The sequence below is a fragment of the Canis lupus genome, chromosome 25, assembly GCF_048164855.1.
Source record: "Canis lupus baileyi chromosome 25, mCanLup2.hap1, whole genome shotgun sequence".
Lineage (NCBI taxonomy): Eukaryota > Metazoa > Chordata > Mammalia > Carnivora > Canidae > Canis > Canis lupus.
Genome location: NC_132862.1, coordinates 21437221 through 21451979, shown reverse-complemented (window position 1 = coordinate 21451979; position 14759 = coordinate 21437221). Strand labels below are relative to the sequence as shown.

Genomic DNA, 14759 nt, shown 5'->3' with positions numbered 1-14759 from the left:
GTCAAAATGGGCCGGAACTTTCATTTAGATGATAGCTTTTCTGAGTATAGCTGTGGCCACTGTCTAGCTGGCTCTGGGACTTAGACCCATGGCAGCATGGTGCACAGCTTAAACTAGAATTTTACCGTGGCCATCAATGCATCAACAGCTGACTAGTCGGGTCGATGGCCCATATGGTACTGAACACAGTGAGCAACAGCAGCCACAGGTGATGACACAAACTCTTCCAAGCAGCTGTTACACAGTGACAAGAAGTGAGGTAATTTCGGGTAGGATGAATAAGAGGGATTGCCAACGATGAAGGAGAGTTTTGGGTTGCCTGATGGGGCTGCAAGAAGAGTATAATATACTATCACTCCAGAGGATGGTGGTTCTTTTTGAATAATGAATGGCTCCTGGCTGATTATAATTATGAAATGCCAAGTCACAGAAAGTACAGAGTTTTGGTGAACAAGAATTACGCCATGAGCCAGCAGTTTTACACAATTGCAGTGTGGAAGCAATTGTTGATCTTGCAGCAGGTGTTGCATTCCTAGTTTTTGTGCAGTTTCACAAATAAATCCTTCAATTATTAAGTGTAGGCTATTCAGGTTTTATGCCTTTTAGCCTTTTTTCCATTTTTTGAAACGTTTTCTTATTTGTTTTTACCGAATATCAACCTGAGAGAAGACTGAAAAATTCAAATACTAAAGCAGGGGCGCCAGGGTGGCTCAGTTGGTTAATCATCTGCCCTCAGCTCAGGTCATGATCCCCCTGGGATCAAGCCCCATGTGGGGCTCCTTGCTCAGTGGGGAGTCTGCTTCTTCTTTTCCTCCCCACTCATCTCTCTATTACTATCTGTCTGTATCAGATAAAGAGAGAAGCTCTCTCTGTTTCTTTCTCAAATAAATCACTAAAATCTTAAAAAAAATTACTAAAGCAATTCCTATGAGTAAAACTTGTTTCTGATACATGATGAAGCCAGTCAGATGAAACAATGTAATGCTTGGTTATTATTGGCTGTTGTCCACAGGGCTCGGTGCTGATTGGGACTCAGATGCTGCCCTGAGACATTGTACAATGTATACTGACTGACTTTTAGATTGGTTCCTAATTTAGGCATATATCTTGACTCCTCAATTACATTGGAAAACATCCTGAGAGCTGAAACCATATATATAAAAGTTCATGGCCCCCATAGTAGCACAAGCTCATCTTAATCCTACATTTCTCCTCCAGCTTGCTTCTACCTACCTTGCTGCCCTCCTCCCATGGCTGACTTGCCCCCTCCCAGATCCATCAGCCTCCCTGTGGCTGGGGCACTGTTGTATAATAACCAGGCTGGTCTTTGTCCCTGGTCCCTAGGGGGAGACTCTTAGGTCCTTGGAATTTCCCAAATGATAGAAATGTCTTAATTCTTCCCAAGCCCCTTGGATCATACCTGACCAGCTTCAGGATGGAAGAGATTCACTGGAAAGACCAATCACACTTGATTAAAGGGTTGGAAAAAAAAATAAATAAGTAAAGGGTTGGGATTTTGAGTTCACTTGACCTCCAGGGAGGGGAGGGAGGCTGAACGTTGAGTTTAATCATATTGCCCATGATTCCACAAATCAGGCTTATGTAATAAATGCCCAATAAAACCCCTAGACACTGAGGTTTGGTGGAGCTTCCTGTAAATACTCTGACGCACAAGGAGGTGACAAAGCTGGATTCTGTGAGGAGAGGGTCCAGAAGCTCTTTGACCCCACTCCTCCAAAACCTTGTCCCAACCATCTCTTCATGTAATTGACCCTCCTGGTTTGTATCCTTTATAATAAAATGTAATTGTGAGTACAGTGTTTCCCTGAGTTCTGGAAGTCGGTCTAGTGAATCATTGAGCCTGAAGGGGGGGTGGGAATCCCTGAATTTATAACCAGTCTGTTGAGAAATGCAGGTGGCCTAAGAACACTCCAAGTGTGGTTGGTGTCTGATGTAAGAGGGACCACATCCTCTAACTGTGTTAGCTCTTAGTGGTCAGTACCAGAGTTAAGTTGCAGTATTCCTAGTTGGGCCTAATTTGGAACAGGTAGGTGTTAGAATGGGCATCAACCCTGTTCAGTGTCTCTGGTTGTGGGCCCTGTGGCCATGAGCTGCTGCAGGTGGCAAGAAGGGGTGGGTGCCAAGGTAGCAGCGGTGAAGAAGCTGCAGGACAAACAGTCCAGGTCACTGGGCTAGATGGGCTTTTGCTCTTGCTAATTGTTGGTGGTCTGAAACCTATAAATAGCCAATATTCGATTTTTAAAAACTTTTTTAAAGAGAGCCATAGAAAACAGAACATACCCAGACACCTACAGCTATATACACACCTAGGATAGAACCATGCAAGGCAGGATTTGTACAGGGTGTGCTTATGGCAAAAAGAATAAAGTGAAAAGGCTGCTGTTGGATCACAATCTTTAATAAGGTCTCTCTTTACCCCCTACTCATTCTGCCTTTGGGGTCAGGAGCAATTTAAAATCTACCAGCTGGTGAATGTTTTGTGGATTGAAACTGTTTACTCTAGTATGTTCTACCCATTTTCTTGTCAAGGGTGAATTTTGTGTATTACAAATAATTGACATTGCACCAAAAAGTGAAAGTACTGACATATTTTTTTAATAATACATTTTCCTAGCATCAAATCTAAGCTCCTTTCCTAGCCTAGGGGGCCCCTGCATGATCCAGTCTATCCCTCTCCCCTCCCACATCCTTGGTCACCATTTGTCTTCCTCACCAGCTCCAGCCACATGGGTTGTCCAGCTGGTCCTCCCTCACGTCCAGCCTATCCCTGTCAGACTGGCTCTTCCTGGTTCTAAATCTTTCCATGGCTTGCTCACTTATCCCTTGAGGTTTCTGCTCAAACTATCTCCCCAGAAATGCTGTCCTTGACTGTCCAATCTAATAGAGCTCCATCCCTGTCTATTCCTTTACCTTGCTTTGTTTTTTCCTCCTCATTCTCTGACATGATCTACATTAAACTATTATTTGTCTGTTCCCAATAATAGAGCACGAGTTCTAGGAGGGCTCATTTGGTTTTGTTGTGCATGTTCTTTGAGCCTAGAAAAGTGTCTGGCTCATAGTAGGCTTTCAATAAATGATGGCTGAAAAAAGGCAGAGGTCAAAATGGAGGATGCAGAGACAGAAAAGTGTTCTGTTATGGCTACTGCAATTTTTACAAAGGTCCAGAGGTGGGGAACATTCAGGTAAGAGGTAAAGGGACTTGTGCCATGCCGGGAGGGTCCATGCTCCATGTTAATGCCAACCAAGGTAAAACCACTCTTGACAGTCTCCAAATAAGAGGATGCTTAGAGGGCAGAGAACAAGTAAAGCAAGCTGCGACTCCAATATTTGTCTGAATCCCAGCTTTGCCTGTCATTAGGTGTGTGATCAGAGAAGATTATTATTTAAGTTTCTCTGAAAATGCGGATAACACTTATATTTTAGGATTTCTATAAGGATTTGATAAAATGATGTAGAGGAACCAATGCAATGCCTTTCATTTGTGGGGAAAAAGAGTGCTGACATGTATCACATGCTTCTGGTGGGAGGAGAATGGAATGGGAGTTAGGGTAGGGCAGTGTGGGTATAGCATGTGGCAGCACGTAGCTGGCGGCAAAGAGGACAGAGTGAGTGGAAGAAGTCATCTATAGCTGGCCTCATGGATCATGACATCCCAGAAGTCAACAGATTTTCAGGGACCAGAACAAGGAGTCACCCCAGAGTGAGTTTTTCAATTTTCCCATACTAGATGGTATTTGGGAGTTAAAGAGGGTTTTCTCTCCACTTTGCCCCACCTCACTGCTGAGTCACCTTGTGGGAATGAGGAGCCCATTCATTTGTTCCATATCCCCAAACACAACTTTTGCCTTTACGCGTCCACTTTCTAAAATGTCAATTCCACAAGTCAGGCTTTCAAAATCAACTATTTGAAAATCACTGGCACACCACCCCCAGAATGGGAAAATGCTATTTTTGTCTCGGTTTTTCTGCAAGGGCAGCCTGTGGTCAGGCTTCCTAGGCCCACACAGAGCTGACCCCATTTGTGTATCTGGACTGTTACTTTGAAAGACAGCTATGAGGCTTTTTTTCCTAGGGTGTTTCAGCTCTTCCACATTTTACTAAATACACTATTAAACCCCTTTTACTTCCTCTCTTTTATTTATCTTACCCAATGGACGCAGAGAACCACTTCCACACATCAAGTTTATCTCTTCCCTCTCCTGTTCTGGCCTCTTTGTCACCTCTCTTCAAGGACTACTGTTTTGGAGAAATGATGTTGACCCTTAGTTTTGCCTGGTCCCAAAGCCCATGGGCATGCTATGAATCATGTTAAAGAAGACTTGCCCTTGAAGCCATTCTGGGGTTCACCATAACCTTGTGCTTGAAAATTAGATTATAGGGGATGTCTGCACTTTGGCCCAGTTTGTGGCTTCAGTATACTGCCAGTGAACGCATGCCTACTTAACTTTGATGTTGACAAGCTTTTTCATGTCCTAACAAACAAGATTTATTTGGATTTAAAATTTATCACCAGGAATGAAAAATTGATGGTTTTGCCAGTATTAGTAGCCAAGATTTCCAAGTCCTGTTGAACTCAAATTTATCCTTAGCTCTCCAATAGATGTTCTGTTACATCTTATAAATGTCACCAGGCAGATATGAATATACATTTTTCTTTCTATTAAGATTTTGATGTAATTTGATTACAGCTTTATGTGCCAGTCATAAATATTTTTAAAAGCTATTGTAGTCATTCATCCCAAAGATTAATCATTTTTTGGAATCTGGGGTACTTGTTTAGAATTTAGAAGAATGTTATCAGTAGCCTCAAGCTACTCAAGCCTCAATTTAATGGTTGGGTTGGGTTGGGAATGACGCTCTTTATTGGAATTATAGAAACATCTATTCAACATTACTTAAGGTATTTGGCTTTGATTTATATCCCTGGTCATAGTTTATGTGTCACAGAAGACTGAACATAAGTTTCCCACATTTTTGCTCCTCAGAGTAATCTGCCTCCCCCACACCCTATTGCTTCATAATACTTTTTTAATTTGCTGAAAAATGTGGGGAATGATTTGGCAATACTACTATATAATGTTGACTGTATTGGTTTAGATTGTGCCCAATTACCAGCTGTTTCTGGAAAAAAAGGTAATCTAATTATCTTAACTTAAAAGACAGGTGCCTTTAGGCTAATGTGATATATAAAAGAACCCCAAATACATTATTTACTATTCATTTCAAAAGACTTCTTTCCTAAAGGAAGAACCACAGGATTTCTGTAAGTGACAATTTCCCCAGATGCATTAGAAGCCTGATTCAATTTTCAATACAAAATACATTTATATGCAACATTCCAAAGACATGCCTACTGTAAAAAATGAGGGAGAGATTATTTTGATGTGTTTTACCAGGTTAGGCAGCTAATTTAGAAAAATCTTATTTATACTGACAACCATTTTATTGCAAAGTCAAATTTTATAGGATGAAAGTAGCTGATGCAATGTGCAGTGTAAACTTTCTACCAGCCAAATCCCACTTTTAATATAGCATCTCCTGTGCTCATTCCCTGAGTCACAGTATCACTGTCTTATTGCATAGAATTCCACTGTAACAAGTTCACTTATGACAGCTGGAGCAAGGCAACGAGATGTTTTTGATATGCCCCGCCTCGAAGTGGCTTGGAATCCAGGGGCTGGAGGGCACTGCATTCCCAGGCTTCCAGCTGGGGTCAAAGTGCTACAGGCTCCAGTAAGCAGGCTGCAATTACCTGCAGCCACACGTCACCAGATGGTGCGCAAAGCAGCCTGCCACCTGGCCTAGTTCATTGACAGCACTGGACAGGCTCTCCCTCAGAGCTGGTCACTGGCAATTTATCTCCACCCTGGGCTGAAGATCAAACCCAGAGCTCACAAGGATGTATTCTTTATTGAAAATAAAACAATTTACATAGTGCTTTTGAAAATCTAAAAGCCAACATAACATTCTAGAAAACATGTCTTTCTAGGTTTCCCTGCTGTCACATGCACATCAAGACCACTTAGATTTTTTTTCTGCTTATTGCCTGGCACACTCAGCCCAGCAAGCACCCTGCATCTGGGGGTGGATGCACACATGCAAGAATGTGGGTAGACTTTTACTATCATCACTCCCCCACCTGCTACTTCTGGTTAGTCCCTGATTACTTACATTTGTTTATTAATAAATCTCTCATGTCGTATTCTTTTCCTCTACCATAGTGCTTCCAGGGTTCTTAAAACCATCATCATAAGGGCACCTGGGTGGTGCAGTCTGTTAAACATCAGGACATTTAGTTTTAGCTGAGGTCATGATCTCAGGATCACTACCCTCAGCAAGGAATCTGCTTGAGATTCTCTCTCCTTCTCCCTCTCCCTCCCATTTGCTCTCTCTCTCTATCTCCAATAAATAAATAAATCTTTAAAAAGCAAAAAAAAAAAAAAAAAAAAAAAAAAACCATCAAAAAAAAAAAAAAAACAAAAAAAACAACCCATCCATCATCATGGGCTGCTCTTCTGCTTGAACACCATCACTTCCTAATCGATCAAATCTAAACACCTTGGTCTCTTGGTATAACATCAAAGCCCAACCAGTATGTAGCTATCCAATCCCACTGACAGCTACCTTTCTTGTATCCTGCTCAGCATCTCACCCTCCCTCATCACTCTTTGTAAGGTAGTTGAGGAATGCATAATTGGGAGGGCATAAGATAGGGAGCCTCCTGGCAGCTGATCTTGGGTGAGTCACTTTTGTTCTCGGATCTTCCCTTAGGAGAGGGATTCCTGAGCTGGACTGGGAGGTTGGACTAGTTCCTTCAGCCCTTAGATTCTCAGGCTTTATCATCTCAATTTCTCTTAGGTTTGTGGGCAAAAAATCAGAATAGATATGAAAGTAAAAGTGGAGGTGGCAGCCCGGGTGGCTCAGCGGTTTAGCGCTGCCTTCAGCTCAGGGTGTGATCTTGGAGTCCCGGAATCGAGTCCCACATTGGGCTCCCTGTGTGGAGTCTGCTTCTCCCTCTGCCTATGTCTCTGCCTCTCTCTCTCTCTCTTTCATGAATAAATAAATAAATAAATCTTAAAAAAAAAAGAAAGTAAAAGTGGAGGAGAAATGATTAATAACATTAAAATTGGTACTATTTCAATCACATAATGCCTTAAATAGTTTGTTGCTCTTTCATATTTATTATTTCATTCTATTCTCTCATAAATCCTGTGAAGGGCAGCCCCAGGTATCCCCAAGACACAAGAGAGGAAAATTAAGGTATAGCTATCATTTTTTAACCAGTGCCACAGAGATAATGAGAAAGTCAGAACTAGAATACAGGCTTCTGATTTCCAGTTCCCAAGACCCTTTCTTGAGATTGTGAAGTACTAGAATCCTTTTCATGATCATATCTTAGAAAAGAGTCCTACATAATGCTCTAAGTATATATAGACACCTTTAAAACGCTTGGAGTTAGACCTAAAAGCTCAACTTGTGATAAATGAAATGTGTATAATGACACCTCAATGATAAAATGTCTTCCAGAACAAAGAAAACCTCAACTATGAATTAATCAACAGGACTAACACATCTAAAAGCAACTATGTCAACCAGGAAGCAGGTAGTTAGCTTGGAACAAATGGGGCAGACGGCAGCAGAACTGGTTTGTGTGCCTAGCACTCTCCCCAGGATATGGGGCTAGGCTCTGCATGTTCCTCATGGAAGAAAAAAATGAGAGTAGTAGTTACAGTAAGTTAGAATAAGAAATATGATGGTCCAGGTGCTATCATATTTACATTTAGTATTTCACTGTATTTAAAGGAACTCCATTGCCCTGGCTATTTTCCCTTCTCTGTTTTATTTTTCTCTGTGGCAACCATTAGGGTCTAGCAGACTGTCATTTATTTACTTTTTGATTGCCTGCTATTAGAACATGAACTTCATGAGGATAGAGATTTTCGTTCATTTTGTTGACTGCTGTTCCTCAGTGCCTAAAATAATGCCCAGGACATGGTAAGTATTTAATAAATAGTTGGAAATGAAAAACAGAAGAATGAATTTTCACAATAACCCTAAGGTAGGTGCTAGTCCTAGCTCATTTTACACAGAAGCACACCGACACGTGGGGTGACTGTTTCCCAAGGTCACAGATCTGGTCAGTGGAACGCCGGAGCTCACACGCAGGAGTGACGCTCTCTGTAAAAACTCTAGCCTATAGCTGTGTGCAGCAATGAGATTGCATCAGCTTATCTTAGTCTGATCCACTAAACATTCAAATCATGCAACCAGCTAACTCCCTTTGCTCCAAACCTCTGCTCATTAAGCAACCTTCTGATTATAATCTGGCTTCTCAGGGAAAAAAAAATACACTGACCAGCTATCATGCACGTCTGTTCTGCTTGGAAATTATAATTTATCTTGTGAAATCAATCCAGAGGCATTCTGATTTTTCCACATTTCTGTCTCTTGACTCTGATTAGTGTGGTCCCACCTCAATTCATTCTGTGTCCTCTGATGGCATCAAGTATCTGAGATTGCAAAGTTTTGCACAGGATCTAGAACGTTATCACCTAAGAAAGGCTTGTCAGGAACGCTGTCACTGGAAAACCACCCGGTGACCTGTGGTTGGGCAGCCTCCCCAGGTGGCAGCCCGATATCACTGTATTCCCATCTGACCCAGGATAAAGCATTTTTAGCAGAGCACTGTTCTGACCACAGTTATCTGGTATAATTTGGGAATGACAGCAATGAACATGAATTGTGCAATGAAGCTCATTGGTATCATGCTGGCTCCGCCAGAGTAGAAAAGTAAGCCATGGTATTATTTCAGGTTTTACTAGCAAGGTTAAACTGGAAACTCTAAGCAAGTCAGACAGTTTTCATGTCTGAACACAGAGGACCTGAGAATGGAAAACGAACAATGCAGTTGTATAGAATGAAAATTAGATTGAAAGCTTAGTAATTCCTGTACTTGAGTACCTAATAATATTCTTAATATTAGGCATTGTACATTCCCCAAACATGCCAGGATTCAAGAAATGACTCCTGCAAACTTAATTACATGCATCTTTTTTTTTTTTTTTTTTGAGGGGGGAAGCTGTTATTTTTTCCTTGACATATTGTATTCCTAGACTCAAGACACAGGAGTTCAAAGTCATAGATCAGAATTTTCATTAGGTAACACATGACACCCTTGAAACTTTAAATTGTTCATGCTTGTTTACCATTATATACATGGATTTAGTTTTAAATCTTAAAATAAATTTACCCATCTGTGCATTATTCTAGAAGATAAAAAGCAGAAAATATTTTCTATAGGAATTAAACTGTGGAAAATATTTGCATACTACTTTTAAAAATACAATGTTTTAATTTAAAAAAATCTATCATTGAAAGGTTTAAATAGGATGGTTCTTAAAAAAACTGTGTCTGCTGAAGACAGCGTTATATGATGAGAGCAGCTGAGATGTTTGGGCACAATGGCCAGTGAGTGTGTAAGGGGAAACCCTTGCCCCAACACTGGTCCCACAGCTGGTGCCTGCACAGAAATCATTTCTGACCTGAGCATTTTTAGGTAATATAGTATTATTCTTGCACATTGTCCAATTTACCATGAAAACTATAAATTATTTTAAACTAGAAAATAAAAATGATATATAGGAGGTCTTTACAAGGACACAAGGGAAATCTGTTTTTAATTAATTGTCAGTTAAATATCCTCTTTTGCTTGCTGACAAGTTTTCAGTGATTATGCAATGAATATTCTTCTGTTCCTACATTAGTTGGTCTCTTCATGTAACCGTGTAGCTTGCTTTCCTTGTTCTTTTTGCAAACTTTACAGGCATTTCCTGTGTGATGTAGAAAAGGTAGTTTCTCCCAGCTTAATGGCTAATTGCAGCAACAGGCAGGGGAAATAAGAAAATCCAACTAAAATTGCAAATAAGTAACGAAGAGCTATGTGAGCTGTAACTACAATTTCACACCCTGTTGCAACTGTTTTTTAATAAAGCCTTTGTCGACAATTCCTTTTGCTAATTTTAGTTTGATATTTTGATGTTTACTAGGGATATATTTTACAGAAAGTAGCTCTGGGTTATGTTTATGGTTTTCATTAGCAGAGATGTCTTTATCGGAAGTCACCCAACTACAGTCCCATCTTTGTTCTATCTTCAAAATAAACACATTCTTTTGTTGTTGGAATAACTCAAATACAATCTACCATGTTCTTCTCCACTATTGTTTTGGGATTTCTTTTAGGATAAAAAGATGAAAAAGAATGCAAGTTTTTATAAGAACATCTCTCCTATTGTATACCCTTATTTACAGACATCATAGGAAGGATGTGCCCACTTGATCGGGAGGGTGTAATTTGCTGGAATGTTTGCTTTTGATAAATAACAATAAAAACAACCTATTGGGGCGCCTGGGTGAAGTTGGTTGAACCTCTGACTCTTGGTTTAGGCTCAGGTCATGATCTCAGTTTTATGAGATGAAGCCCTGCATTGGGCTCTCTGCTCACAGAGACTTTTCTCTGCAGAAAGTCTGCTTAGCATTCTCTCTTCCTCTACACCCGCCACCTCGTCTCTCTCTCTCTCTCTCTCTCTCTCTCTCTCATCACACTCTAATAAATAAATCTTTAAAAAAAAAACAATAAACTGAGCAGTGACTTCAGAAAGGATAACTATATTGGTAGCTTTAATAACCATAAGGAAAGAAAAGTCATTTTGTCACTTCTCCTAATTTTGGAAGAATAATTTGCTGGCTCTATAAAACCAACATTATGACTTCTCAGTGAACAAAAAAAAGAGCATAACATGATTACTTGGCCCTACAGAAAATCGCCCATATGCCATTTGAACTGGGATTGATTAAAAGCAAGGACAGTTAACTGTGGTCTTTGAGGGTTATTCAAAAACCTCAACTTCCCCCAAATTTCCAAGCTATGATGCAATTCTTGATCTATTGAATTTTGTGGAGTGACTGTAGAGGTTTCTATTATATATAGATTGGAAACCAATTTACAATGTTAGATATATACTTTTATCTCTGAAAGCCCTTTGAGACAATTGTGTAAAATACTACATCAGGGATTGTTGGAAACATTGAAAGATATCATAACATAAAAATACATCAATGTCATTTAAATTGAACAAAATGGTTCCTTACTTTTCCGTGTACATTCTAACCATCTTTTCCACAAACTTGTTCAGTAAATACTACATGAAACAAGCATTTTGCACTTTGTCCCACAGATGCAATTTGCCAACCTGATTGATTTCTTTCTCTATAAGCTCATCTGATTTCTACATATTCTATATTTTTTCCTTTATTAAAGGTGATGTAATCTTAGCTTCGATCACATTCACATTCACCAAACTACTGAGAACAAGAGAAAAATGAAAAGATGAAGGTAGGAAACGATAAGATTTCACAAAGCAGGTTTGCAATGAAATATAAGAATCTGACAAAACTCATAAGGCAATATGGAAGATTAATGAAACAATGACTTTATATGAAAAAAAAGAAATCTGGCAATAGAAATAAACTAAGACACATATTTGGAAAAACTAAGAATGAGAAATCAAGCAGTAAGAAAGAATTATTTATTCTGAGGTGACTATGTTAGTCTGATTTGAACAGATCAAAAAATCTGTGTGTTGCTAGATGGAGAAATTGTAATCACTTGTGCTCACCCACGTTTCTACCTAATTCTTCTGAGTGCCCTGTCCTTCACTAATGATATAAACTGATTTCTATTACTTCTGGGTAGTACTTGATTAGACAAAGAGTAAGACAGAAAAGAGATGGCTGACATGGGTTGTTGATCTAAATCTGACTCTAGTTTTAGCTCCATCTCTTTTGCCACTTCCCTGCATAGACCAGAGCTGGCTACCTAATCCCAAACAAACAACACATGCTTTTCAGTGACAAATTATGCCCTGAGAATTAAATTTAGTTGACATTTAGGACTACTTGGTGCCCACTTGAATGAGAAGAATCTTGTAAGGTTGGTATATGATCCTCCTAGAAACCTTTGGCTTCCAAGTCCATCCAGACTTGCGGTTTTGATTATAAAATCACAGAATATCACAGTAAGGGTCTTTTAACAGATTTCACAGATTGAATTCAACTCCTTTTTTTTTTTTTTTTTTTTTATAAAAGAGAGCAAGAGGAGGTTAAATAACCTGGATAAGCTCTCTTGTGTCTCTTAATTTCTAAGTCAGTCTTCCATGTACAAGAGGTCAATTTTAGATTGGTTGAACCCTCTGATCAGAGGCTCCACCTCAATGTGTGTAGACTGAAGAGTTATGGAGAATGGGAGGAAGTTCTTCATTACTGGAGGTCTTCAGTAAGTACTGTAGGACAACAGCCCATCCTCATTCTTAGTCAATTCTTTCCACCACACCCATCCCTTGTTTTCCACTATAGGTTCCTTCCATCACATTTTCCATTAGCATGTTGATCGCTGGTTTTCGTTCTTCCAGCCTCTTGCCCCTTTACTACATTCTAGTATGAATTATTTGATACTTTATTAAAAAAAAACGTGTAACTCCTCTACTTAAAAGTCATCAATGTCTCTCCTTTGTTGGATCAAAGCAGAAACTTCTTACCTTGAGTAATTAATTACTGCTACCAGTTAGTCTCAACCTAATCCAGGTGGGTGGTGTCACCTGTGCTTTGATATCAATTATTCAAACCCGCTGATTTCTTTCATACACAACATCTTCTTAGCCTGCAGGATAGCTCCTCACCTATAGCTCATCAAATGTTGCTGCCTGCTATTGTCATCCAACCTTCTGGACAACATATCATGCTCTCCCAATTAGGCCCTACATTTTTTAAAAAAGATTTATTTATTTATTCATGATAGACACATACACAGAGAGAGAGAGAAAGAGAGAGAGAGAGAGCAAGAGAGGCAGAGACACAGGCAGAGGGAGAAGCAGGCTCCATGCCGGGAGCCCAACACGGGACTCGATCCTGGGACTCCAGGATTGCGCCCTGGGCCAAAGGCAGGCACCAAACCGCTGAGCCACCCAGAGATCCCCAGGCCCTACATTCTTGAAGCCGGGGATTTATTTATCCCTCATTTGTCCTCCCTACCATATCTAACCCATTGCTACAGACATAGTAGGCACTAAATAAAAGTTGTTGAATAAATAATAATTTTTTGAGCCTGGAAATGCTATTCTGATCCTAGCTTATATATATATTTTAAAATTGAATGTAACATTTATAATGTGTCAGATACCATATAAATATTAACTTGTTTCATCTTCATAAAAACCTTATAGGTAGAGATGTTTTACCCATTTTACAGAGGAAGACACTGAGACATAGGAAGGTTATCTGTCCAAGGCTCCAGAAGTCCCCAGGCCATGTCTAAAGCACTAGGCCACTCTATGTCTCTTACACATATGACATCCCTCCACCAACTCCCTTTCAACAACAGGCTCTTATTTTACATTATTTTTTTGGTCACTTGGGCACAAGTGAATTATATACTAGAAAACAAAGGGAAGGAGATAAGATGCTCTTAAGTAAGAATCAATTTTATAATCCCTAATAAAATTAGTTATCTTATTATTTGTCAGTGCTAAGTCTTTGTCTTCTAAAACGATATTTTCATAACTGGATTTAGGGCTCCCGAATAGTACTAGGTCCTCAGCCCAGGAAACAGAAATTCCTGAGACAGTGGCAATTTCCCAACCCCTGCCAGAATCACGGTTTAATTTTCTCTCAGAGCAATAAACTTCAGGTCTTCGAGGAAAACTCATAATCTGGTCCCTAAACGGTGTTGTCCTACAGAGACAGCTGGCAGCACAGAGGTGTGATCATATGAACAGTATACTGTGGGGATTTAACAGCCAGATTCTGGCCAGGATGGTGAAGGAGTCAATCCATATATGTCCATCCAGTGAATAAAATGGGAATAGTCAAATTTTGCCCACTCCCAAACTCCTGACACAATCGCTTCTCATTTGCAGTATAACAAACAGTAACATAATCAAAATTTTATATAAAAATATTTTAGGGGATGCCTGGGTGACTCAGTGGTTGAGCATCTGCCTTTGGCTCAGGTCATGATTCCAGGGTCCTGGGATCGAGTCCCACATGAGGGTCTTCAAAGGGAACCTACTTCTCCCTCTGCCTATGTCTCTGCCTCTCTCTCTCTCTCTCTCTTACGAATAAATGAATAAAATCCTTAAAAAATATTTTAGATATTAGGGCTGTCAGAATTTTAGAACTAGAACAGAAGAGACTTTGGAAACCACTCAGATTTTCATCATGAATGAGGAATTAATGTACATGGAAGTCAATCCTCTTCTAAGTCACAGGTAGAACCAGGGCAAGGGTCTTTATAGCACAACTTGGCACCCAGGTAGCTAGAAGAAAACCCTGGGCAATTATCTCTTCATAAAGTTACAGACACTTATGCAAATAAGCCACCCTTGAGTTCAGCTATTTTTGAACTTCAGATTCTGGTTTTTATGTCAGCTGCATTTAAAATGCTAATCAATAATCTCAGAGTAACATAAACACCTTGAAATCTTTCTTAAGAGTTCATGATGACAAGAGAACACCAATGCCAAAGGAAACTTAGAAGGCTGGAATATTCCTTGTAAAGCAAAATGCGTGTACTTTTTACGGGGACTTTTTCAAATGCTGAAAGAGACGGAAAAGGTGATTGCTTAAACTGAGGCGTGCTGCAAGTTCTTCACCTGAAGAAGCTTAGAAGGCACTCTTTGGAAAAT

General features: G+C 39.8%; 1 protein-coding gene and 1 long non-coding RNA gene across 4 annotated transcripts in view; one reads left to right on the top strand and one right to left on the bottom strand.

Annotated features, from left to right (window-relative positions):
- Positions 1-14759, bottom strand: part of ITPR2 (inositol 1,4,5-trisphosphate receptor type 2) — a 470949-nt gene that overhangs the window by 21065 nt on the left and 435125 nt on the right. The gene's annotated exons all lie outside the window — the stretch shown is intronic.
- Positions 136-14692, top strand: LOC140617341 (uncharacterized). The gene is made up of 3 exons (XR_012017585.1): positions 136-259; positions 11339-11413; positions 14566-14692. It is a non-coding gene; the product is annotated as an uncharacterized lncRNA (long non-coding RNA).